This window comes from Condylura cristata, unplaced genomic scaffold, assembly GCF_000260355.1.
Source record: "Condylura cristata isolate star-nosed mole 26May11 unplaced genomic scaffold, ConCri1.0 scaffold00002, whole genome shotgun sequence".
Taxonomy (NCBI): Eukaryota; Metazoa; Chordata; class Mammalia; order Eulipotyphla; family Talpidae; genus Condylura; species Condylura cristata.
The window spans coordinates 20,568,944-20,595,280 of record NW_004567103.1 but is presented as its reverse complement, the minus strand read 5'-3'; the positions used below and the strand labels follow the sequence as shown (position 1 = coordinate 20,595,280).

General features: G+C 43.9%; 1 long non-coding RNA gene across 1 annotated transcript in view; it reads right to left on the bottom strand.

The window, feature by feature from the left end:
- Positions 1 to 342: 342 nt before the first annotated feature.
- The window catches only part of LOC105853785, a 48,296-nt gene continuing 22,301 nt past the window's right edge, over positions 343 to 26,337 (bottom strand). The window contains exons 2-4 of the long non-coding RNA XR_001145555.1: positions 25,206 to 25,296; positions 17,235 to 17,393; positions 343 to 360 (exon numbers count right to left, since the gene is read on the bottom strand). This is a non-coding gene — a long non-coding RNA (uncharacterized LOC105853785). The remainder of the gene's footprint in view (positions 361 to 17,234; positions 17,394 to 25,205; positions 25,297 to 26,337) is intronic.

The following is a 26,337-nucleotide window of genomic DNA, read 5'->3' as shown; positions in this document are numbered from 1 at the left end:
TTGATCCTACTTGGGGTGGCAAAGTGCCCAGTCACAAATCATCCCCTCTCCCAGATGGCCAAACTGGGCTGGCTAGTTACAGATGGAAGCAAACCCCTAGGAGGAGCAAATCTCCACAAGCCTCTGCCTCCTCCCCCACCTTTGTGCCCATATTCTCCCATCTGAAGCATAAACACAGGCCTGGTGCTGGAGCCCAGGTGACTGTCTGGCACAGGCATCTGCTTTGGATCACCCACCCAGATTCCTGCCTTCTTTGTCAAAGTCAGCGAATGCAGGTCTCGCTGCCATGCCACCGAACGTAATCCTGGTGTTGGTCGTTGCTTACTGGTTTTGAGAGCCACATGTCTTCTAATTCTGCATCTATGGCCCCAGGCAGAGATAAGAGAAAAGAGGGAAGAAAAACTAAGATGCAAAAAAGCATTACTAATTGTCCATTACGTAACTTTTACAGGTTTGATTATTTTTGGAAGTCTTTGGAAAGAAAACAGATTTGTTTTAAGATTTTTTTTCCTGCAACATCCTCCCATCTGTTTATTTTTTTACACCTTACTTTGATGAAATTGCTGTTCATGTTAACTTCCTCTTCAAATATGGGGCTTTTGAATGATCTCTCACTAGACTTTTTCAGTCAATTTTAATTACCATTTCTTGCTCCAAAACTAAAAACTACCATAACATAGGATCTTCTAGACTATATTGGATTTGAAACATCATGTAGTTTACTGTTAGAGTTGAAATCTTTGTCACTCCTAAATCATACTTGTTCCACAAAAAAGGAGTCGATTGAAATAACTGCTCAAAAAGGATCGCTAAAGGAATTCAACATGTCCTTTCAGAAGTTCAAAAGGTACCCTAGTAATTACTGAGTTAGGCTTAGAGCATAAGCAAAAATATTTAAGCCAAGCTCAATATTTTTTAACACTATACATTTTTTTACTTCACTGAGATTTAAAAAGGTTAGATTTCATGTTCTTTAAAAATAAAGTTGCTTTGTCCACAAATATCTGTGAAGTCTGCCATCACCATTATTTATAAATCTCAAGTGAAAATATCAGCTCATTATGCATAGTGGCCTTATTATTGAAAGAAAAGTTGGTTTGGGCTTAGGCATTAGAAGATTGCTTTATTTACCCTGAACATCAACACCCTCAACCATTTTAGTGTGTGGGCCTAACTTTTAACTTGGTCATAGGAAAAAACATTCTAAAATAAACTTACTAAACTCAGGAAATACTTGCCTGGTATTTATTCAAGTTCTACAAACTCAAAAACAACGAGGAGTGGAAGTGTGGCCTTGACGAATGGCTGAGTAGCTTGGAAAATTTGTTTTCTAAGACCATTTCTGCCTTTCTGGTCCCTAAATGGCGAATATCTCTTCAATATATATGGCTCCCCAAACTCCACTCTCTCCACTGTCAGGATTTGGGATTTTTTCTCCTGTTCCACCTCTTCCCTCCTAATCTCTAACTAGAACCCTTTCATTTCTGCCTGAAAACTTCATCACCCACTTCTCTGTCCCTCCTGACTTAGGGAGCGGCTCACAAGGTCATTCATGATCAGGTCTCAAGTATCTTTTCTGGCGTCATAGCCTAAAAGGTTGACTCTTCCTGGGTGAAGGCTATCCTGAAACAGGAAGTTTCCCAGGTCTGCTTAGGTTTTGCTTACATTCCCAGGCCTGTTGTTTGGGAGAGGCTGTTGCTTGGATTCTGCTGCTCGCTGGAGTAGAAAGTGTGTTGCTGCCCATGGTAGTAGCTGGGCTACCTTGACCAGCTTCCCAAACAATCAAGAATGTTCATGCTATGATGGATGAGATGACAATGTTCCTCATACAACCTATATAAAACCTCACCATTCTTGTAATTTGGGGCTCAGCCTTTAAGACTGATCCCACTGAGGGTATGACAAGTAAATCTCTCTCTTCACTTCTCTGAATGCCATCTGATTTCCCTGGGTAATTGCTGCAAAAACCCAGCTCCACTTGAGTTCCTACCCCCCCTGAGCTCCCAGGCTAGGTATTCTTCCCCTGGATTCTTTTCCCATTTAACATCTTCAAGTAGTGAACAACTTGAGGACAAAAACACCTTTTGCCTATATGGTCAGGGCCTAGCAGCCCTGGTCAGTAGCAGTCTCAAAAAAAAAGAAAATTTGATGTCACAAGAATGAATGACCCATACATAGCCAGTTGCTTCACTCCAGTGCCTGGCTCTGGCCCTCCACCTGCTAAAAGTTACCCCCTGTGCCAAAGCAGGAAAATGAGGTTAATGGAGCTGCTCTCCTGAAAAAGGAAATAATGCTAGTTAGCCAGGGGGGGTGTGCTGAGGCTCCAGGCAGTAGGGAACATGCCTGAAGGCAGAAAGGGAGCTTGCAAGCTGGCCCTTGCTGTCCCCACAGGCACCTGTCTTCGCCATCACAGCCACTGCCCTCCTCCAGCCCTCCTCTCTATCACTGAGTCAGCCCTCTTGAAACTGTGTGCTCATCTTTGAATCACCCTCTCCTTTTTGCCTGACAAGACCTGAATTTCCCTTCCAAAGACAACAGAGAGGCAAAGGGTTCTGAGACTGACTTCCCGGAGCTAGAGCTGCATCTGCTGTTGAGTATGGTCAGGCCCAGCTTCCAGTACCGAGCCGGAGCCACAGAAGCTCCTCAGGATGCAGGTCTGGAACATACCCTGAGAAAGGGAAGGACTAAGAAGGAAAATATCTGCTAGCAGGCAGGTTCTGGAAGCCCAGATTGTGGAGGCCCGGAATAGAAAGGTAGATCTTTTTCCTCTGGAGTTATTTGCTTCAGACACATAATTGGGGAGGAAGTGTTAAAATCAGACATCTGCTTATTAATCATATCCATCTCTTCATCTCTATTCCCACTCACTGACTTTCTTCATTCATACTGGTGTGATAAGTGGCTTGTGGTGAGGAAATAAAAACCAGCATCCTTTTATTGGTGTGAAAGGAGGGAGGGGCCTAGAAATGGCACTGGAGAGGGAAATGAATGGCAGCTCATCCAGGACCTTGTGACGCAAGAGTGTGGATTTTACACAGGAAGTTTAATCAAGAGAACAATGTGATCAGATGTGTTCTTGAAAAAGTTCCTCTGACTGCAGAGTGTAGTTTGGAGGGGAGTAAGGTGGAAAGCAGAAAATAATGGGGGCTTGGAATTAGCATAGGACAAGTGGCATGGATGGAATCAAGCAAGAAAGGCAGGAACACAGAGATGAGGTTGGCATCCTGTATATTATGGAGAATGGCTCCAGAAATAATCAGTCCTCCAGCTGGATTTCCCTGCACCTGTGTAGGGCAACTGCGGATTGCTGAGGCTCTTGTGCTGTTGGCCTCTGTGGCCTTACCTGCCGCCTTGAGTGCAGGAGGCGCTTGGGAGCCTGGGCTCGGGGTACACATTCCCGATGGTGGACGCCTGGAGGAAGGTGTGGGTGTGCGTCAGTGGGCACGGTGAGCCAGGAGGCTGAGCATTTAAGGGCAGCATCACAGAGAACAGACTGGAGGCATGAAGCAGAGAAAGACCACGCAAATACTGGAGGGAGTGAAGATTAACCAGGAGTGGCCTGGCAGCCTCCGGGCCACCCAGCTCCCTGCCTGCCCTGCACCACAAGGGGGGTAGAAAGATCATTCAAAGCCTGCAAACGCCACTGAGTACTCCAGGACTTTCCTTCACCTACCTGCCCAGATCACAGAGAACACACCTGTGCCTTCTCAGCATACGCTGTCCTTTTTCCCTTCCAGTGAACCCTGAGCGCCAGGTGAGCCTCTCCTGAATACCGCTCATCAGGTGGAACACCAGACATCCTACTAATTGACTGCATTGGCTCAAAGCCAAATGACCCGGTTCAAATCCTACCTCAGCCTCTTAGTGAGCCCATTTCCTCATCTACAATATGGAATACTGAAAATAATGTTGACATCACAGGGTTGCTGAGTTCATTTTTGCAAGCGCACTTACAGCATTATCTGTGTACAGTGGTCCTTCAATAAAAGGTTAATTACTTCTGTGTCATTCCCCCACCGGAAATCCGCAATGAGATGCTTCTGTTTCTATTTGCTGGAATTCAAGAGGTGCCTCCCAGACCCTGCATCATTCTGGAGTACCACAACCTCCACCTCACTTAATTCTCCCCCATGAATATGTCCCAAATACACCAGGCATGCGACACATACACTGGTCATGCTGTTTCCCTCATTTGAAACGCCCTTTCCACATCTACACACTCCATCTTCTGTCTCTTAAAGGCTCATCACCACTTCTAGAAAGATGACTCCAGAGGGTCTGACGACCAGACCCTCTGCAGTCATTGTCCCCTAAGCAGGACAGTGTGTCACCACTCCCACCCCCCAGGAGGCTCTCATTCCAAACAAATCACAAAGCCACTCACTCATACCTGCCACTTGTACCTGAATGCTCAGCACTCACCAAAAGCCAAGAACACAACACTTATCTTTTTCATGCTTCATGGAGCAGCATGGATGCCCCAGAAGCCCATAAATAAAAAATAACTTTGGTATGAGTTAAGTTTTCATCAGGACTATCTGCTATGAAATATTTAACGACTCTCTTGGGTTATTAAACCCAAACCATTGTTGTGTGTTGAAAAGAGAGAGAATCAAAAGTATATGAACTAATTGACCAAAATCAGTTTTAGGGGAAGCGAAGTCTTAGCCAAAACAAGACTTCCTAAAGCACATGCATCCTTCTGCACCTCGTTCCCCTGTCTTGACACACTTACTGAAGTATGAATGATGAACAATAGACTTCACTATCTCCAGTTTTCTTAGCCACAATGCTTTGCAATAACCAGCATTTGTAGAGGGGTCTTTAAAACTCTCTTGCATCTTCACACAAGATGCTGTAATTTTATGATCCAAGTTTGTATTCAGTGAGGCTTTCCACACCTGTAAGTTACTAGAAATTCCCCTTGGTTGGGAAAATGTGTTCCAGGATTTGAAATTCAGAAACCCAAATGATTTCCCTTTCAATGAAAAGTGATAGCTTTGCATTTTAAATCCAGGACATTGCAGGCACTTGATTTGCTTTTGACTAGAAAGAAAAGATGTTCTCTAAATTGGGTCCCTCAGAGGCTATCACCTCTCCATAGATTGCATGTAGTTTGGTGGAGTGTTGAGGGACAGAGAACTCCTTTGCATGTTCGCAGAGAGGTTAAGAGCCAGATGGAGCAGCACTAACCACCAGACCTCCACAAGTGTTTCTATTTTACTGCTTCCTTTATTCAACCAACATTTACGAGTCCCCGCTTTTTAGTGGACCGGGTGGCCCTGCCCCAGCTTACAAGTTATTTTGAGATATAAAATACAATTGTCAGACCCAGCAGGCAGCTGCATCTATGAACCACAGGAAGCCAGCTGCTGGGGGCTGGGAAGGAGATGAAGTGGGGGGGGGGTGCAATCCAGCATGTTCAGGGCATGGACACTCCCTCCTCCCCTCCTCCCCCATCACGTGGTCCAGTCTATATAATTTGGCCTCTAGCTCCATTCAAGCTCCTCGATATTTTCTCTCTGAGAATATCTTCTGCAACTAAAATATCTTCCTGAATTTCAGTCAGTTTTGATGAGAGCCACTTGCTAATATCATCCCCCAAGAACTAGCTCTTATGTCCTGAGTCCACAGCTGCTGGCTAACGTCCAGTCATGAACAGGCTAATTATCCAAACTTGCCAGACCATGAGGAATTGTTACAGGACAGGGAGACTGGTTAAGGCAGATGTGAGCGAGATACCTGTAGGGAGGTGACTATGGCAGTGTTTATATCAATTTTGATTTTGCTCTTTTCCTCCCAGATTTGTCTGGCCATTTCTGACCCTTTTCCATGGGTCCAGGCCAGAAGGTGCTTTAGTCTTGTGGCAGCTTTCAGGCCTTGCTGTGGGCCAATCCTTTTTGGGTTGACTTTTGCCCACGAGGGGATGGGTAACTTCAGGTGTTTGATTTAGAAGTTATATTCTTTGTGTTCCATATTGTATATCCACTGTATTAAAGTCCCTTTTCATTAAAGTTTTATACGTTTTGTCTTGATGCAGCAGATGGCAGAACCAATTTGGAGCAGCAGGTTTGGAGGTTCAGGGGTGCTCCTCTCTCCCTGCCCTGTAACAGATTCACCCTGGAACACTGGTCAACAGGAGAGATCCCTGGCTCCCGGCTCATGCCTATCAAATCAGAAATTCTGTGGAAAGGAGGCTTTCCAGATGAAGAAACTGAGGCTCAGAGAGATGACATCACATGTTCAAATCCACCCATAGGAATGCAGAACCGAGACCAGAACCCACATCTGTCCAGTCTCACCTTTTATGTTGTAATGGAACAGATGAGGGGAACAGAGCCCTGTCTGCTGCAGCCCACCCCCTCTTCCACTGCAGCCTCCACACTTCATTTCCTAGAGTCAGACGCTTCCTCTGTTGCTTCATGGATGCCATCCTGGGCACAAGCCCAGACTCTCACCATAGACAGAAGGGCACAGTAGATGGCCGAAGCAGTGCAAGTGCAGCAGCCTCAGAAGGCAGGGGTTCTGCAAGACTAGGGCTCGCCCATGTCCACTCCACCACCTCCCCCACTTGTGTCCCAAAAAGAATGTGGGTTTCGCTTTCAGTGAAGATCTAAATTGCCGGGTGAAATCTCAAAATATCACTGCTATGATTACATTACACCATGTAACACTCCAACCTAGAGACTAGAAAAAGAAAACATTGGCCGGTCTGGAGAAGCAAACTGCCATCAAGTGAAGTTTCCATGGTGAAGGCCATGTGGCAGGGGGCCACTGGGAGCTGAGAGGCCAGTAGAAGCTGAGGGCCTAACCCCAAAACTGCAAAAGACTGAATCCCATCAACAGCCATATGAGCTTGGAAGAAAGCTCCCAACCTCCAGAAAGGAGTGTGGGCCAGCCAGCCTTTTTTAAAAAAAAAAATTTGTTCTGTGCCCTCCCTGGTGGCACAGCAGGTTAAAGTGCAGCACTAAGAAGCTAAGGCCATTTCAACATGAGTTTGATGCCTGCTCAGGGAGCTGACCCACGTGGCAGGCAGACCTTCCCTGACCCGTCCGCTGCTCCCCTCAGCAGTGTACTTCATCAGTCAGCCTGTTCTGCTCCCCACTCTGTCTCTAGTGAATCCTCTCACCGCTCCTGCACCTCTGGCTTATCCCCCAGTTCTGTATGCACAAATACATAAATAAATAAATAAATCTAAAAAAAAAAGATTTGTTTATTTATGCATACAAGTACTGGGGTACAGGCCAGAGGTGCAGGGGCGGGGGAGGGGGCGGTGGTGGTGAGAGGATTCACCAGAGACAGAATGGGGTGCACAGTAGGCAGATTGACAGAAATACACTGCTGAGGGAAGTCATGGCTGGGTCAGGGGAGGTCTGCCTGGCCATGTGGGTCAGGTCCCTGGCGGGGATTGAACTCATGCTGTAGTGCCTGCAGATAGCTTCATAGTGTTAACCTCCTGCACCACCAGGGAGGCCCCAGCCAGCCTTTTCACTGCAGTTTTGTGAGACCCTCAGCAGAGGACCCCACTAAGCTGTGTCCAGGTCATCAGTGCACACTGGTTGAGGTAATGAGGTTGTGTAACTGTTACACAGCAAAAGAAAACCGACAGATACTCCCAGGCCTGCCCTTCTCTAATAGTGCTTCAAACTGCAAAGATTCACCATAAACATTGCCTTTCTCAGCTACTAGGATCTCAGCTGCCTGCCAAGAGGGAAATTAATTTAGCAAGCTGGTTTACCATTTATGATTTACCTAGACGTACTAGGGATTCTTTGTATTTTGTTAGCAGGCTTGTAGAGGTACTGGCTAAATCATTATGACTGATTCAAACTGATGGAATTTCAGAAAATCATACAGGACAGTCAAAGCAATCTGATGCCTGGAGGTTGTCCCTGGGGGCTTCTAGCTAAAGCAATATCCTACCCAAGGAAGAAATCCAGCCCCGCCCAAAATTCTCTAAAGATTGGGCTCAGGAGCCAAGAACTGCATTGCTGCTTATTAGGAAGACTTATTAGGGAAAGCTTCCATTTTCTTCTCCATAAAATAGGTGTGAGACCTCCCTCATCTGCCTCAAAAATCTGCTGTGCAGACCATGCCAGTTGGCATCTGTGCATGAGGTCATTGTAAATATATGCTGGTCTCTGCCTCCAGCACCTGGCCCAGAGCTCCAGAAATTCTTGTAATTTCCCTGATGATAAGAGTGTCTTTGTTCTATTGAGGTGAGTCTGAGAGGGATTCTGAAAGACAGGTGGTCATCAGAAAGACCAAGCCATAAATAGTAACTTGAAATTTTCAGCCCTGACCCCCATTTTCTGAAGAAGGGAGAAAGATTAGAAATGGGGTTTATCACTGATCATGCCTGTATGTGAAACTTGCATAAAAACCTCAAAAGTATGGGGTACAGAGAGCCTCCAGGTTAGTGAACATATCCACACCAGGGTAGTGAGGCACCCCAGTTTCACAGGGACAGCAGCTCCCCTGCTCTGCTCACTCTTTTAAAACATACCCAATGAGGGGCCCTCCCTGGTGGTGCAACGGGTTAAAGCACAGCATTATGAAGCTATCACAGCCACTGCAGCACAAGTTCAAATCTCCCTACCCCTGGAGGTGACCCACATGACAAGGCAGACCTCTCTGACCCACACTCCCTTCAGCAGTGTACTTCGTAGATCTGCCTGTTCTCCCCCCAACTCTGTCTCTGCTGAATCCTCTCATCCCCCGCATCTCTGACCTGTACCCCAGTTCTGTATGCATAAATAAATATTAAAAAATAAAAACTTACCAATGAATTTCTTCATCTGGCTGTTCTGCATCCTTTGTCATAGCTTTAATAAACTGGCAAATGCAAGTGTTTTTCCTGAATTCTGTGAGCTCCTTTCATGAATGAGTCCAACCTAAGGCACCACTCATTTATAGCCAAGTCTGGCAGAAGTTGTGGTGAGCCCAGAGACCTACTTGACATTGGTCCCAGATGTGGCAGCAGTCTTTGGGACCGAGCCCTTAACCTGTGAGATCTGACACTTTCTCCAGGTGGCAAGTGTCAGAATTGAGTTCAGTTGTAGCACACCCAGCTGGTGTCAGAGAATGGCTCTGTGGGGAGTAACCAGAAGTGTCAGAAGTGCTGTGAATGTGTAGTAGCATGAGAGCTGAGGAAGAACATAGGGGAGACAAGACTGGGTTTCTCTATTGATGTGAAAGCACTCTCTAAGTAAAAATCACATTCACAAAAATAGACTGATGCGATATAGCAACCACAGCTAATTTAAACCAAGAAGATCTCAGAGCACATAGTCTGGTTTCAGCCCTGTGGCTTCAACCTCACCTTGCCTGGGTCTCCTGCTGGACTTTTGTTTCACTGTCACTTCCTGGTTTCAGCCAGAGTCTATCTTTCCACCTCTCCCAACCTCCATGCAGCTGACAGAGGCGTGGGTAGATCTGGGATGTTGCTCCTCTCACACCCCAGAAACCACTAGCTGCAGAGCACAAGACCTCCATGAAGGCCACACAGATGTCTGAAGAGTCCCTTCACACCAAACCAAAAACAGCCCCATCAAACACCAGGGCTCCAAAAGCTAAAATCACTCCCAGTGAGAGCCAGAGGGCCAACAGCTTCAAGTCCAAGCAGTCAAACCCCTGGGAGTCCTAGAACTCTCGTCTACAGGCCTCGGCTGCGTCCAAATCCATGCTTCAAACAGCAGCAAGCAACCACTTTCCTCTGCTGTCTTTGTGGCTTAGAATGAAACGAATAATAGATGAGGGTTTAATTGGATTTACATGGACAAAAAAGAAGAGCATGGAGAAGATTGATTCTCCTTGTAGTGAAACAAACAAAAACACATGAGGAGAAGTAATAGCTTCCCTTTCTTTGACTGTTTTATTAATAATGCATATATAGCAATTAAATATTTTTATTTTTTTAATTGTGTTTTTGTTTTTATTGAGGGCATGTTGGTTGGCAACACTTGATTCAGCAGGCTGACTTCACACCTTTTCAGATGTATGTAACAGCTTCCTGCTTGAAAGCCAGGGGGTCAAAGTCAAGGATCACATTCCTAAAAGAGGGAAACATTTCATTCCTCCCCTAAACACTATTATTCAATTATAGAATTTACTAATAAAAATAATAATAGAGCATTAAAACAGCCATAGCAATACTACATCTGCCATGAGCACACTATGGCTTAATGTTTTCCATGATTCTCTCATTGAGTCTCACGGCAACCCTCAAGAAAAGGGCCCATTTTAACAGAGGAGGGAAATGGGGCTCGGAGCAGTTGGGCCCTCCCCAGTGGCATAAGGGGTTGAAGCGTAGCACTATGAAGCTACTGGCAGTCACTGCAGCATGAGCTCAATTCCCAGCCAGGGAGGTGACCCACATGGCACAGCTGACCTCTCCTGTTCCACACACTGCTCCCCTCAGCAGTGCACTTCATCAATCTGCCAGTTCTGCTCCAGACTCTGTCTCTGGTGAATCCTCTCCCCCACCCCCACATCTCTGGTCAGTACCCCAGTTCTTGTATGTAAAAATAAATAAATTTTTTTAAAATAATGCTTGGAGAAGTTAAGCAATTTATGATAGGCTCATGCAACTAGCAAAGAATAGAAATAGCTTTTTTTTAATTTTTATTAATTTTTTCTTACATGGTTGCAGTCCACATAGTTCTCCCGCCAACGTATCACCATGAACTGTCACCATATGTTTCCATCCTTTGTGCCCCTTCCACACCCTCCTTTGCTATATGCCTCAGTTCTGTGGCCAGCTTGCTAGTTTTCACTTTTTCTTTGACCTTTTGTTTGGTTTTCCTATATCGTTTAAGTGAGACCATGCAGTATGTACCTGTCGCCTTCTGACGAGCTCTGCTTGCATGATCTCTTGCAGCACAGCTGGCTCTGGAGGACATCAGTGTCTGTATCAGAGTCCGTGCTTTAACCAGTATGCATTTTGCCTGACAATGAATGTGTACGCCTGTGCCCCCATCCCCAGAAGAGTCAAGGCTGCTGTCTATGAATCTGCCCCAGCTACAAGCTCTTCCAAAAGCACCATCCAACAAGCCTGAGAAGGGATGCTCTTCCTTTAGGTCAAATGTTCAAATGGTCCTGCCTCTTCTGAGAGGGAACAATAAGCCCCACATGATAGATGTCAGTGTTAGCATTAGCACCAGCATCCTTGGTACTTTTCTCTAGAAATAAAATATTAATAAATATCAGAGTCTTGGAAGAGATCACATGCTTTAACTTTTTCAGAAAGTGTGAATCCTTTTTATTGGAGAAAATTGAGATAATTCAACTTTCTCAGCATCCTGGTGTCAAACAAACGGATAGAGTCTTGGGATCAAGGAAGAACTTGTTGACTTTGCCTGGGACAATTTCCATACATGGCCAAAAATTGATTCTGAAGCCATACCATCCTATACCAGTGAGATATTTTGCAAAAATTAGATTGGATTTTGGTTATTTGGCTTCTTTTTTAAAGATCTTAAAATTAGGCCCTCCCTGGTGACGCAGAGGGTTAAAGCACAGCACTGAGAATCGGAAGCCACTTATGCATGAGTTCGATCCCCGCCTGCCCCAGAGGTGACCACATGGCGCAGCAGACCTCTCCTGACCCGCCGATGCTCCCCTCAGCAGTGTACTTCACCGATCTGCCTGTTCTGCTCCCTGCTCTGTCTCTGGTGAAGCCTCTCACCGTCCCTGAGCCTCTGGCCTGTACCCCAGTTCTGTATGCACAAATAAATAAATCTTTTTTTAAAATCTTAAAATTAATATGCATTAACAAATCTAGAACTGATAGGCTTCCAGTCGTATTAAAGAAAACATGAGTTTAAATTTCTCAAACAAACAAAAATGTTTACAACTGGAAATTAGAATTCAGTACATGGAGGAGACTATAATATTTAGGCAGAAATGAGGGTAAAAACATCACTGTGACAGGTAATAATTTAACCAAGAAAAGACCAAAGTTAGCTTTGATGCTACATTCTCAATACTGATCTTCCAAAAAATATTTTAGTCCTTCATTCTATGAAGAGTTTCCTAGAATACAGTTTGGAGATATAGCTAGTTGTGAGTATGGAGGAAGGAAGCAGAAGAAGGAGGGTAAGAAGAAAGAAGTGAATGGAGGAGAAGGAAAGGAAAAAGGAGAAAAAGCAGAAAGTTAGAGTCTGAGTCAAATCCAGCATGGGCAAGTAAAATCGGCACAGCAGTAAAGGGAAGGTTTCCAATTTTCAGGAGTTGTAGATATTAAAAATACAGAAACAAAAGATTAGATAATAGATAGCTATTCTCGATATCAGATTTATCACTGGTTCAGAACATAAAAAGGGCCATGCAGAGGGCACAAGAAGAAGCATGGTGCCAGGCAATATCACTTGAGTGATACCTGTATGTATGGATAAACTAAATAGCAGCTTCCAACTGGAGGTTTGCACGGCCATCACCATTGTTTATTGAGGGACTTTGTGCTGATCTCTGCACTAAACACTGTCTGTAACACCCGATTTGATCTCATCTTTCCCACAAATCTACCAGATAACTATCCTCATGGAAAAACTGATAAAGAGGTTAAGTGGCTCAAAGACAAGGACATACAGGCAGCAGGAAACAGAATGGGCTGCTGGTGCCCAATCTGTGACTCTCAACCATGAGCAGCATCGTCATCACCAATAGCAACCACAACAGCTTTTTTTTTTTTTTAAGATTTATTTATTTATACATACAGAACTGGGATACAGCCAGAGGTGCAGGGGTGGTGAGAGGATTCACCAGACACAGAGTGGGGAGCAGAACAGAACAGGCAGATCAATGCAGTACACTGCTGAGGGGAGACAAGAGAGGTCTGCTGCACCATGTGGGTCACCTCCCTGGCTGGGGATCAAACTCGTGCTGAAACAGTTCAGCTAGCTTCATAGTGCTGTGCTTTAACCCACTGCAGCTCCAGAGCAGGCCCCACAACAGCATCTATTGAGCAGTTGATAGAGTGCCACTTTAACCCCGCCCCACTCCTGAGGTGGTGACTGTTGCTCCCATTTTATCAGTGAAACTGAGGTTCAAAGAGGTCAAATAGCACACAGTGTCGCCTAGCTAGTTAGGTTGTGGAGCTCTGATATGAACTCAGGCAAGCTGACACCATACATTAAACCCTGTCTGTTGCAAGTTTTTTGTCGATTTCAGAAATGTGACACTTTAAAACACTCAGGTACAAACAATGTAAAAATTATTGTTTCAATATATGTTAATAAATAGATGGCATTACTGTATCTGGAATGTGAGGACTAGCATCAAAATCAGTTATTGTAATTTAGTGCAGAGGCCTGCATTTTACATTCATCTTTTCATTTGGATAGAAATATGCTAGTCTATCAGATTTAGTAATATAGTCGTCTATCAGATTTAGTAATATTAAAGTACCTGGGCCCTCCCTGGTGGTACAACAGGATAAAGCACAATACTATGAAGCTGTCAGCAGCCACAGCATAAGTTTGGGCCAGGAAGGTGACCCATAAGGGGCAGCAGACCTCTCCTGTCTCACCTGCTGCTCCCCTCAGCAGTGTACTTCATCTATCTGCTTATTCTGCTCCTCACTCTGTTTCTGGTGAATCCACCTCCCACACCTCTGGCTGTATCCCAGTTCTTGTATGCATAAATAAATTTTAAAAAAGGATCTGATACTGAGTCCTACTTTTTCTAAAGTGACAGCAAATTAACATGTACCCCCAACTGATATCGGTGAAGGGTGTGCCTATTTAACATTTCAACATTTCAAAATGTTCTTAGAAACAGCAACTTTAGGTAACTTTAAGAAACATACAATGAGGGCCCTCCCTGGCGCAAAGCGGGTTAAAGCACAGCACTGGGGAGCCTAAGTCACTGCCGCATGAGTTCGATCCCCGCCCACCCTGGAGGTGACCCAAATGGCGAGGCAGACTTCTCCTGACCCGCCTGCTGCTCCCCTCATCCCCCTCAGCAGCATACTTCAACGGTCTGCTTGTTCTGCTCCCCACTCTGTCTCTGGTGAATCGTCTCGCAATCCGCATCTTTGGCCTGTGCCCCAGCTCTGTATGAATAAAATAAATGAATCTTTAAAAAAAAAGAGGGGCCCTCCTGGTGGCGCAGCGGGTTAAAGCACAGCACTGAGAATCTAAAGCCGCTTCCGCATGAGTTCAATTCCCGCCTGTCCGGGAGGTGACCACATGGTGGGGCAGACCTCTCCTGACCCGCCTGCTGCTCCCCTTAGCAGTGTACTTCATTGATCTGCCTGTTCTGTTCTCCACTCTGTCTCTGGTGAAGCCTCCCACCACCCCTGAGCCTCTGGCCTGTACCCCAGTTCTGTATGTACAAAATAAATCTTTAAAAAAGAAACATACAATGAAATTAATTTTACCACAGGCTAACTGATCTAAAGTTAAGTTCCTCTGGCATATTTCTAGTCACAAAAACATCATCAGATTTCAAAAAAAAAGAAATACAAATACTTTAGCATTCATTCATTCATTTCCCAACCTGCTTCTTCCGGTTCAGGGCAGCTGGAGGCCAGAGCCTATTCCTGCAGCTCAGGCCACCAGGCAAGAACCCAGCCTGGACAAGACGCCTGTCTGCCCCAGGTCACTCTCTCAGAAGCCCATTCAGACCAGAATGAGGCAGACATGTCACTAATCCTCACAGCACATCTTTGGGAGGTAGGAGGAAGACAGAGCACCACACAGGGAAACCCACGCAGACGCAGGGAGAATGTGCAAACTACACACACACAAAATGGCTCTGGCTGGGAGACTCATCAACATTATATGCAAATAACATTAAACAAAACATCGTTATCTCAGGACCCGCTGTGTGTGTGTGTGTGTGTGTGTGTGTGTGTGTGTGTGTGTGGACACACAACCAGGCTATTAGGTCTTAGTATCTAACTGGTGCTTTGCTATATTTATCTGACAACAAATAGGAAAAATAATGAACTTTGAAGAGCGCAGCTTTTCTCCCCTTCGTCACTCTGTCCTGTACTTTAACTTTCATGATAAATTGGTTAAGTTATAGTATTGGTAAAATACACTTTATAAAACATGAACTAATAAAAAAAATGGAAACGCAAGCCAGGGGCTTTGCAAAGTTTAATTTCTTGCTCACACAAAGTGCTATGTCTTCAACGACTCCCCAGAATGTCTTTCCTTCCTTTGGGGATGCAGTAATCCAGGCTGCTTCCACTGAATGGCTCATGATCTCAACACATGACCTCAAGCTCACAGCAGAAGTGGAAGAGGGGGAGAGAGAGCTGAGGGATTACATACAGGCTAATGCTTTGGTTCAAAAGGGCACAAGTCAGTTTGCTTAGAGGTCAGTGGCCAGCATCACACTGATGCTGAGAGGCCCCAGAAATGTAGGGAAACACATGCTTATCTGTATCTGCTTGGAAAAACATTTCTCTGACATTGAGCATGAGATGTTCTAATACCTAACACTAATATGAACACCACCTACTACGACTACTCTGTAACAGGGGGTTCCTTAGGAAAAGGGGAGATTCCAGGTTCCCTGCCCCACCGAGAAGGAGGGTAGAGCTGAGCAAAGAGAAGAATCTGGAGAGGAGAGTGAGGGCGATGGAAGCAGGATAGAGAGCCGGAAGGAGACCTGGAAGAGGCACGTGGAGCAGAGAGACAGGTAAAGAAGCGGCTCTAGTTTCTTGGTCCTGGTCTGGTTGAAGCAGATGTGGGTGAAAGACCCGTGGCGAGGTTACCAGTGGCAGCGTTTATCTTGATTTTGATTTTGCTCATCCTCCTAGATTTGTCTGGCCATTTCTGAGCCTTTTCTGTGGGTCCCCAACAGAAGGTGCTTTAGACTTATGGCGGGCTTTCCGGCCTTGCTTTAGGCCAATCCCTTTTGGGTGGACTTTCACCCATGAGGGGAGGGGTAACTTTGAGTGTTTGATTTAGAAACTATATTCTTTATGTTTGCTGTATTGCACACTAATTGTATTAAAGTTCCCTTCCATTAAAAGTCTTCTATGTTTTGTCTTAATGGAGTAGATGACAGAACCTAATTAGAGAGAGCAGGTTTGAGGTACAGTGGTGCCTCTCTCCTTGCCCTGTAACACTAATTCCATTTTTTATGACTATCACAGTTCATGTTATTCATCTTTTTCAAGGTGCAAACTTCTGGTTTGGATGATCTACGTAAATTCATCTACTCTTTAGGACTTATTTTTGTTGTTCTTTTGTATCTCCTTGAGCTGGATATGTTATATTCAAATTTATTTTCTAATAAAAACATCAAGCTATAAATATCCCTTTGAATGCCTCTTTGGCTGTTTTCTATAAATTTGGAATATACTACTTTCACTGTGATTTCATTCGGGAGTATTTTTTTTTGTAGTATTACTCTGATTCCCTTTTTATACACAAAAAATTAATATTTAAGAATGTGTTTTGCTCATTTCTAAGCATATAGGCATGAGTGATTGTTATGTTGTGAATTAATAACTATTACAATGTAATCAAATAACATGATGTGTCCACTTATATAATATCAAAATTATTTTAACTTACTGAATTTTCTTTTTGTGACTTGATTTTCTTGTTTGTTTGACTATATTTATCATGCTCTCTGAAGTAAAAGATTAAGGAGATTAACAATAACAATCCTGTAGCCAAATGTTTCTTCAGCCAACTGAGTCAGAATCTCCAGGAGCAGACTCAGGCACTGTATTTTTACCTGCCCCTTCACACCAGCAAGTAGTGACTCACACACCCCACTGGTTGAAAACTTCTGTTGTACTTTGTAGATTTAGAGTTTGAAGAATCAGGAAATTGGAAACAGATTGAAAAGAGCTGAGTGGGTAATAGTGGACATAAAGAATTCTGTTTGATTGTATGAAGTAACTTATCTTTTCATCTATGTTATTTAATCATATATTTGTCTTGTATACACAGTTCCTGGCACAGAGAAGGCACTCGTAAAGAAATGTCTGTGCAACTGTGAGTAGCCCATAACGATAGCTAAATGTCTGTACAACAAAAGAAAATAGTATTTCACCTTGTAAAATAGCAATGGTTTATGAGACAATACAGCAATATTTACACTACTTTCCTGTCTTCTCCTCATAAGCAATGTTGCAACATTGAGCACATAATAAACACTTCATAAATACATCTTAAATGTAATTTATGGGCATACATATTAGTTCCTTATTGCCCCTGGAACAAATTACATAAACTTGGTGACTTCAAAGAACACAAATTTATTACCTTAGAGTTCTGGACGTCAGAAGTTTGAATGAGTCTCGCTGGGCTCATCAAGATGCTGGCAAGGCTGCAATCTTTTCTGGAAGCTGTAGGAGAGAATCTGGTGTCTCTTCTTTTCCAACTTCTAGAAGCTATCTCATTGTTAAACTTATGATTCCCATCCTGAAAACACACGTAGGGCCAGTCTGTCAGTCACAGTGCCATGTCTCTAACTTGTTTTGGCTCTGTTTTGGCCATGTAAGGACCCCGATGATTACATCTGTCACACCAGGTAATCCAGTGTTGATGCCAGCAGATTAACAAGGTTAACCCCATCTGCAACCTTAATTCCCTATAGTGAAACATGTTTGCAGGTTCTGGAGATTAGTATATGCATAGTTTTGGGAAGCCTTCATTCTGTCTGCCAGAACATGAAAGGTCCTCACCCTCAAAAAGTAAGAAATAAAAATGAGGGAAGAAATGAAGTGGTATCATTTTTAATAGTAATAAGATTATATATACATGCATACATACATGCATATACGTATGTGTGTGTGTGTATGTATAAAGATTAGTGCAGTAGACTACCAGATTCTGAAACAAAGCAAAGAAATTCTATACTCTGTACTGTTAGTTAATTTCAAACACAGATATACACACAGAATAATATCTAGTTAATAATGGCACCACTGGGTTACCATTTACTAATTAAACAAAATAAATAAGAAATGAGTAAGAAGTTTGCTAATTTATAGAACTTTTATAGAAAAAGTGCCCCAATTTTTCTCTTCCTGAAAAAGGGTTATTTCCTTATTATTTCCCCTTCTATATAAATGCACCTCTAACAATTCCAGAAATTTTCTAGGAGGAAGGATAAAAATCTCACCATCTGCATAACCAGTTTAACCCAAAGACTGGTAGTGACTGTCCAGGGTCCTCCCCAGAGAGCACCCCTGGCCTGAATTAGACAAGACAAGTCAACATTGTCCTCTTGTGCAGAGAGTTCCAGAAATTATTGTTTATGGCTAACTAATCAATTTGCTAAAGGAAATTTCTTGGCTAAAATTCCACAGAAAATGGTTGTTTGGAAAACAAAATTCTCCAGAGCTTTTGGAATCAAGTTTTTCATCATTTTAAACCTACATATTGGAAAAGCTATGTAAAATATATCACACAAAAAGAATAATCATGCTGAGTCAATACAGCATGAAAGTCATAATAGCATAAAATAAATTATTCATGTCCTTGCTGTATAAAGAATATTCTGAATGTATTTCTGGCTGTGAACTTCAGCTCATTCACTGTTCTGTCCAGCAGATAGAACACCAGTCTTCCCGTGCATCTTTGTGCCAGTTTTTAAAAGATCTTTTGGCCCTAGTCGTCAGTATGTTTTTACCTCCCTGTTTCCCATCGGTGGTCACTTTTTGACTTTCAGTGTGACTTCCCTTAGCAACTTCCTCTCCCTTCTCATTTGTTGTGAGAATAGTAACTAGGATACCAACCTAGTTAGAATTGTCAGTAAAATGAGGTTAAATAGGCTCCTAATACAGCTCTCTCTTATGCATGAAGTGTGGAAGATTTAAGACAAAAACCGAGGGCGCTGCGCACCGGGCTGTCTGTTCCATCTGGAATTCAGGACTGTTGGACATCTATTTGGCTACTCAGATGCTATTTTTACCTCTTTTCTATTTCTGTTCTGAATAGGTTAGTGTAAACAGTGGCATTTTGGGAAAGATAAAATATTGCTATTTTTTTCGACCCACCAAAATCTTCAAATGGGATCAAAGTTCCTCAGACTTGGGTTCAGAACAAAATAAAGCCATGCCCCCTACAGTGCTAGTGACAACTTTATATAAAACCAGAGCTAACAACTTAAGATTCATAGGAGAAAAGACCTCATAGTGAGGCCCATCAGGATAATGATGCAGCTAAAACCAGGGTCACAACATACACAGTACCCTGCCTGGGAAGCACCTTCACTGTCAGATTGTTTACTTGTGATGGAAGAGAACATTGATAGAAGAAAAAAAAAAAAAGCTTCAGTCTCAGGTCCCCCAGGCGACAGTTCTTAGAAACATTCATAAGGCTGTCAGGAGGTGCCAGAGACTTTAGCACCAATCCCCTTAGTGGGTGATATTTTTATTAACTCTTTCCCTGCTTCACTGCTCTTGCCCACACTTACTGCTCCCTGCTACAGATTCTGCTCTCAACAGACGCCAGGCAAAGAAAGATGTTGTCAAATGTGAATGGGGTTTTTGGAGTTGCTGTATCCATATTGCAACCACAAAGGAAGACCATCCGTTGGCTAATTGCAAAGAAACGGACCCAGAACCAAGGCAGATCCAGAAAAAACACCAATCCTTTAGACCTCCTTTAGACAGTAAACCCTTATTGTTTAGGTCATTTGCAGTGGATTTTTCTGTTCTTTGCAGCCCAACATGTTTTAATGATGTACAAAGCTAGTCAAAGTCCTTCTTGCACTATTTGATTTAGAGCAGAAGGCAGAGTAATAAGATTTTGTGTGGGGAAGGCTGGGTAAGGAGTCAGACAGGTTCTGGTCACTGCAGCTAATGGAGAATACTGGTCTGGAAGCAGAAGAGACGAAAAGGCTGTGAGTCCTGTGGTTTCTATTCTTCTGCCAGTGAATTCCTCTTTCTGCCCAAAAAAGTTGATGTAGCATTTCTTTTCACTTACAAACAGAAGTCCTGACCAACTTAAGTGTGTGCTTATTCTGGCTTTACCAGAAAATGCAGATGTGACTGTCTGTTCACCTACAGCATAGGGGGGAAAAATCTGAACAGCTCTACTAAACGGTAACCAGTTGTTATTTCTTACAAGAGTTGAACTAGAGGGGGGAGGAAGGCTAGACACACCACTCTTACTTTATAAACATCTCAATGTTTAAACTGTTTATACCCATGTTCTTATAATTTACAAGATTGAAATCTGCTGGAACTCTGAGACGTGTGTTTGTGGTTTTATGCTGTTAAATTTGAGGTATGAGCCAACGAGTATAAACAGGGGTCACCAAAAACCCAAGAGCCACGGCTTATGAGGCACCAACAGACCTTAACTAGACAGCCCCAGCCCAATGCCAGGTGAGGGACCCAGACAGGAGGTTGCATCCCACTGGCCTGTGACTGTGCACCTCCTTCTCCCCACATGCAAATATAACTTTTATTATTTCTCCCAAAATCCAACACCAATTTGTCCACAATCTACCTTTAGAAAATCACAAGTAAAACAATACATGTTTTACAAACACACCTTCGAAGCCAGTTTGTTCTCTCATCCCTTTACAGTCCAAGACGTATCTGGGCAGAAAAGCTAGAGTTGGGGCCTCCTTCATGGCACAAGGGTTTTAGTCTCAGCACTGTGAAGCTATTGGCAGTCACTGCAGCAGAAGGCCAGGAAGCTGATCCACATGGCACAGCAGATCTTTCCTGTCTCACCCGCTGCTCCCCTCAGCAGTGTATTTCAGTAGATCTGCCTGTTCTGCTCCCTACTTTGTCTCTGGTAAATCCTCTCACCCCAACCCCCTCACCCCAGGTCTCGTATGCATGAATAAATAAATCTTTAAAAATGAAATAGCTAGAGCTGCCATGATTCTGTGTAAATAGCCTGCAATGCTAAAAGAGGTGGGAAAGACACAGCACCAGCCAGACCACACAGGATGGCATGGAGCCAGGATCAGAGAGGACAGTGTCATGGCAAAGGGATGTGACTGGCTTAGCCACAAGTCACTTGGTAGATGGGCAAAGCACATATGGTAGGGACATATGTCCCCCTCTTAGCAAGGGGACATTGTTGACAGGCAGAGCATAGACAGCAACAGGAAAGCAGATTTCCTCACCAGGTGAGCCATCCAGCAGGCCCTTCAGTGGTGGTGGGAGGAAGCCAGGAGCAGAACAGAGATAGGGGTCGGTGAGACCTTGTAAATTACTGGCGGGGAAGAGAGTTTGGAAGCAGCATCCAAAGATAACATGAGACCAGAATTTTCAAGCCAGGATACTGATATAGAAATTCACAGGTATGAGCAAAAATATTACATGTGTATACTTACCGTACATGAAGTGTTTTAAACCCGTATTTGACTTAATCATCCTGTCGGGATAAATGTCTTACCAGCTCTACTTTTTAGATGAAAGTAGAAGATGTGAGATTTGCTCAAAACCACACAGCTAATGTATTAGGCACCTGGGCTGAGTTAACAATACCACGAGCTGGGTGATTTGAACAACAGAAATTTATTTTCTCAGCACCAAGATCAAGGTGCCTGCAGGACTGGCATCTGGTGAGGCCTCTCTCGCTGGCTTGCAGATAGCCGTTTCTCACCATGTGCTCACACAGCCTTTCTTCTGCCCACAAGCCAAGAGAGATCTCTGGTTTCTCTTGCTTACCCTAGAAGGACACCTGTCCTATCAGATGAAGGCCCCAGCCGATGGCCTCATTTAACCTTAATTACTTCCTCTTTTTTTATTTCACACACAATATATTTTCCTGATAGTAAACTTGAACTTTTTCTTAAGGATTTTTTTTAAGATTTATCTATTTATGCATACAGAACTGGGGTACAAGCCAGAGGTGCAGGGGTGGATTCACCAGAGACGGAGCAGGGAGCAGAACAGGCCCACTGACAAAGTACACTGCTGAGGGGAGCAGCTGGCAGTCAGGAGAGATCTGCCACGCCATGTAGATTACCACTGGGGTGGGGATTGAACTCATGCTAAGTGGCTTTAGCTTCTTAGTGCTGTGCCACCAGGGAGGGCCGTAAACTTGAACTTTTAAGTGAAAATTAGACTGTTGTAAAGCAGATGTCTGCCACAGTGAGTCTGTCAGCTTCTCAATACTTAATGACCTATCTGAATAGAAAAGTGCACAGGTAAAGCATATTCCCACCTTAGTGTTTGCACTGGCTATGCCTTCTACCCCAAATGCTCTTCCCTCATATCTGCTCACTTCACTTCCTTCTTACTTTTAGATTTTTATTTACACCTTATCATCTAAATGAGGTTAACTTGACCACCATATTTAAAATGCATAATTAAATTGCTCAAGAATCTTGATCCTCCCTTTAATACTCTTCTTTTTCTTTTTCTTTTCAATTTTCTTGACCCTTACTTACTTTCTTAATGGTCCTATCTCCAAATACACTCATGTTTTAGAATTAGGGCTTTCACATCTAAGTGGAGACCTAGGGAGGGCACAGTTTAGTCCATAAGAGATAGTAAACAGCAAACACAGACAATATGACTCCAGATGCACACACTTTGTGTGTGTGTATTTTTTTTAAGATATTTTATTTATGCTTACAGAACTGGGGTACAGGCCAGAGGTGTGGTGGGTGAGATGATTCACCAGAGACAGAGTGGGGAACGGAACAGGCAGATTGACAAATTACTGCTGAGGGCAGCGGTGGGCAAGTCAGGAGAGGTTCACCACACCATGTGGTCAGCTCCCTGTCCGGGGATCAAAGCTGCAGTGGCTTTGGAGAGCTTCATGATGCGGTGACTTAACCCATTGTGCCAACAAGGAGAGCCCATGTACGTGTGTGTATTTTAACCCCAACTTTATTACTATATCATTGACTTGTAACAGTGTATTAGTTTTAGATGTATAACTATTTCACATATATATAAACATATATCACAAAATGATTACCCCCAATAGGTCTAGGTAACATCCATATGTGTATGTTAATATATATTTTATTGTAGCATAAGTTAAACATTATAGTTCAGGGGCCCTCAAACAAAAGCATCGGTGACCCACATTCCTAGCAAGAACTATGTATAGTACTCTTAACTCCTACACCCTAAACACTCATCCAATCCCAGGAGATGCTGCTGCAGATAAGTTTCATGACAGCCATGGGCTGTAAACTCCAGGTTCACTCACACAAGCGAGTGGATTCTGAGCTCCCACCCACACCCTCCCACACCCACCCCCTAGGAGTTTCCTGCAGGGCCAGCCCTCAAACTGCTGCTGTTCTGGTTCCAGGAGACTGACCCTTGCACGTGTGTTTCCCAGGGTATTCCCCCTCACCCCTCTTTGCCTAAGACAGAGCCTCCAACATCTGCTCTGCGACTCCAGTTCCTACCTGACAGGCCCACAGTGGATTTCCACCAGACACCCCCAAGCTTCCTGGGCTTTAGTAAAGAAAAAAATAACCAACAAACACCTTCTCCCTGCTGACCAGTTTGGAAGTAGCAGCAACGTCCTGCTCTTGCTCTTCTTTGGGTAATCTCACCTCTCCCATCTCCAATATAAACAGTTACCTACCTGTACTCAGTTTCCACTGTTTCAAATACAGTGTGGGTTCTCTCTCCCTGCCCACACTTTAACAGCCCTCTCATACACTACCCGTCAGGACTGGCTCAGAGACCAGCGTGGTTCTAGGCAGATAGATGAAGCCATGAACAGAAGGTGGAAGTCAGAGGACTCATCCACAGACATTTGTCCAAGAGGATTGCATCTACATTTGAGGTTGTATTTACAATTGTTCTCTGCTTGTTGGGGCAGATCCTGGGTCCATGGTATTAGCAAATTAGCACTTTCCCCCAATTCATTCACTTCCAATGGCTCAGAGATGTCAACACTAGAGATGATTTTATTACCTGGTTCTCCAGCTATTGTCTAAGCTACTAATTGGATTTGTCAAACTGCCACCTTTTTTATTTTATTTATTTTACTTCCTTAATGTGCTTATCTACGAAGTGCTTAGGGAGAAAAGAGTGACTAAAGACAGCAAGCTGAGGCAGTTCAACACCGAAGAGTTTGGGTATCCCCTGGAATCTTGCCCACCACCACCTTCATAGAGGCCTTAACGAGGCACAATGCCTAGTGAGCTCTAGTTCTAGTTTACAGCAGGCCCTCACTATCTGTAAAATTGATATTGAATGGATTTCCAGGACTACCGCAAAAGGACCTCCATCTCTAGTTTGGCTGCAAAGCTGAGTCTTGTTTTCCAAGCGTCTCTGACTTTCGGAAGCTGAGCCAGGCGTTCAGACTGCCCCCCTGGCTCAGCGCCCCGGGCCTGGGACTCAGAAATGCAATAGCTATGAGTCGAGTTTCTTTTCTTCAGCTCACACCACCCAAATAATGGCTCTTGACCTGTCCTGCTTGCAGAAGTACATGTCCTGCTGTCAGAGGGGCAAAGGGAAACCAGACAGTCCCCTCCTCACTCTCTACGTGATAAATTGCTTGAGCCTGTAGAACTATCATGAAACAACCTGGCAGCTAGTGGGAGGAATGTAGCCCAAAAAAAGAAAGGAAGAAAGAATCCTGTTAGTCACAGAGCTTTTCATCTGGACCACAAAACAGGCTCTGGCTTTCTGTGAGTATAATAAAATCACAGTCCTGCACTGTATTAACTCCTCAAACAAAAGCAGCTCCCCAGAATCTTAATTCTTCGGGGGCTTCTAAGTTGGAATTAGTTTTCACTGGAGAAAAGCGCGCATTGAAAGACAAGAGTGGGTACCCTTAAAAAAGTCGAAGTAAATAAGTTTGCTATTCAACGTCGGAAAACAGGCTATAGGGCAGCCCAGCTGGGATGGGGGGAGGGGGAATGAATTGAACGGAACACCTGGAGGATAAATAGCACAGTTTCCGGCCAAGCTGGAACTTTCCCACAGTGGACCGGCAACATCAGAGGTCCTGTGGGATGCCAGGGGTCTGCCTTTTGGGCCTTGGGAAATAGGGCTAGGAAGGAGGACTGGGAGAGATACTTCATTCCAAAAGAAAATCCCAAAAGCTAAAAGTTACTAAAAGAGAAAAACCTCAAAGCAAGCAGCTGGAGTTATTTTAAGAGTAAAGAAATATTCTTTGTGAAGTGTTTAGGAAAAAAACACAGCACACAAATATCCTATTGTAGGAACAAAATGTTCTCTCCAAAATAAAAACCCAGTTCAGAATTGGTTGTTGTAACCTCACCTCAGCCTAATGTGTGCCTCTTAGGCAGCAGCACCTGTGAGGAAATAAATGTGGGTTTAGTACCTCTGTCTTACTCTTCCTCCCACTCACACTTCACCCAGCTCCCGCGACGGTATCCAGCTCCTCCAAAGTCAGCCAGGACTCTCAGTAGTCTCTGAAAGAAGAGCATTTCTCTAAATTATTCATCAGCTAGTGGCACTTCCTTCCTATCCTGCCCTTCCCTGATGTACTTGCTATGGAAGAATCCAGTGAAAATGATCAGGGCCAGAAACAAATGATGAATCACTCCTGATAAAATTTCAGGCACTTATAGAGATTTCTTTGGGAGCAAGGGGTAAGTCCCATACCCACACCCCCAAATAATACCCTACATAAATATGTTCTATAAATTTGACCACTTTTTGGAACATGAATCCATATCGCCTGGGTGTGGGAACATTGTTTTTTAAATGCTGACTTTCCAAAGTTGAGATCACAACTTTTAATCAAAAGAGCCATGTGTCTAAAGACCAACAAGAAAATACTTATGAATGGATTTCCACACCATGTTATGCTCATGTTTGAACTTTTATATCAATAACGCTTGGGGCAAGTTTTTTCAATAACCCATAAGCCTTTCGAAAACCTCTTTGATCTGAACATGCTTCTCTACCAGTCACCAAAATATTTTGCAAGTGTTTTATCCCAATCAGACTCTCTGATCCTGGTAAAAGTAAAATCCAATAAATGACAGAGCTATGTTCACATTTACATTGATAAGTGCATCCTACCGTAATACTTGACTGTGCTAAACCGCTGCTGCCAGAGACAGCTAGAACACAACTGCACGCACTTCTTTAATGTCCCTTTGCCACTTTCCCTTCAGTAAGTGACGTCACTTCCTCTCGTCTGGATCTCGGTGTACTTTGTGACTCACGGTGACCAACAGAACCTAGCAGAAGGGACTCTGTGTGGTGTCTAATCTTAGGCTTTAACCAGCCTTAGAACTCCCACTCCACCCCGTTGGTGTTCCAGGCCTGCATGGAAGGTAGTCTAGGTTATACTGCAGGAAGATGCTAGAAGAGGAGTGTAGTGGCCATGATCAGATGTGAGTATGTATCAATAGAAACATGGACAAAGCTAAGTTTTCCAAAGCTGGAAACATGAGTAACATCCATCTGCCACAAGTCATTTTGCCTAAGTCCCCTGGGTTTGA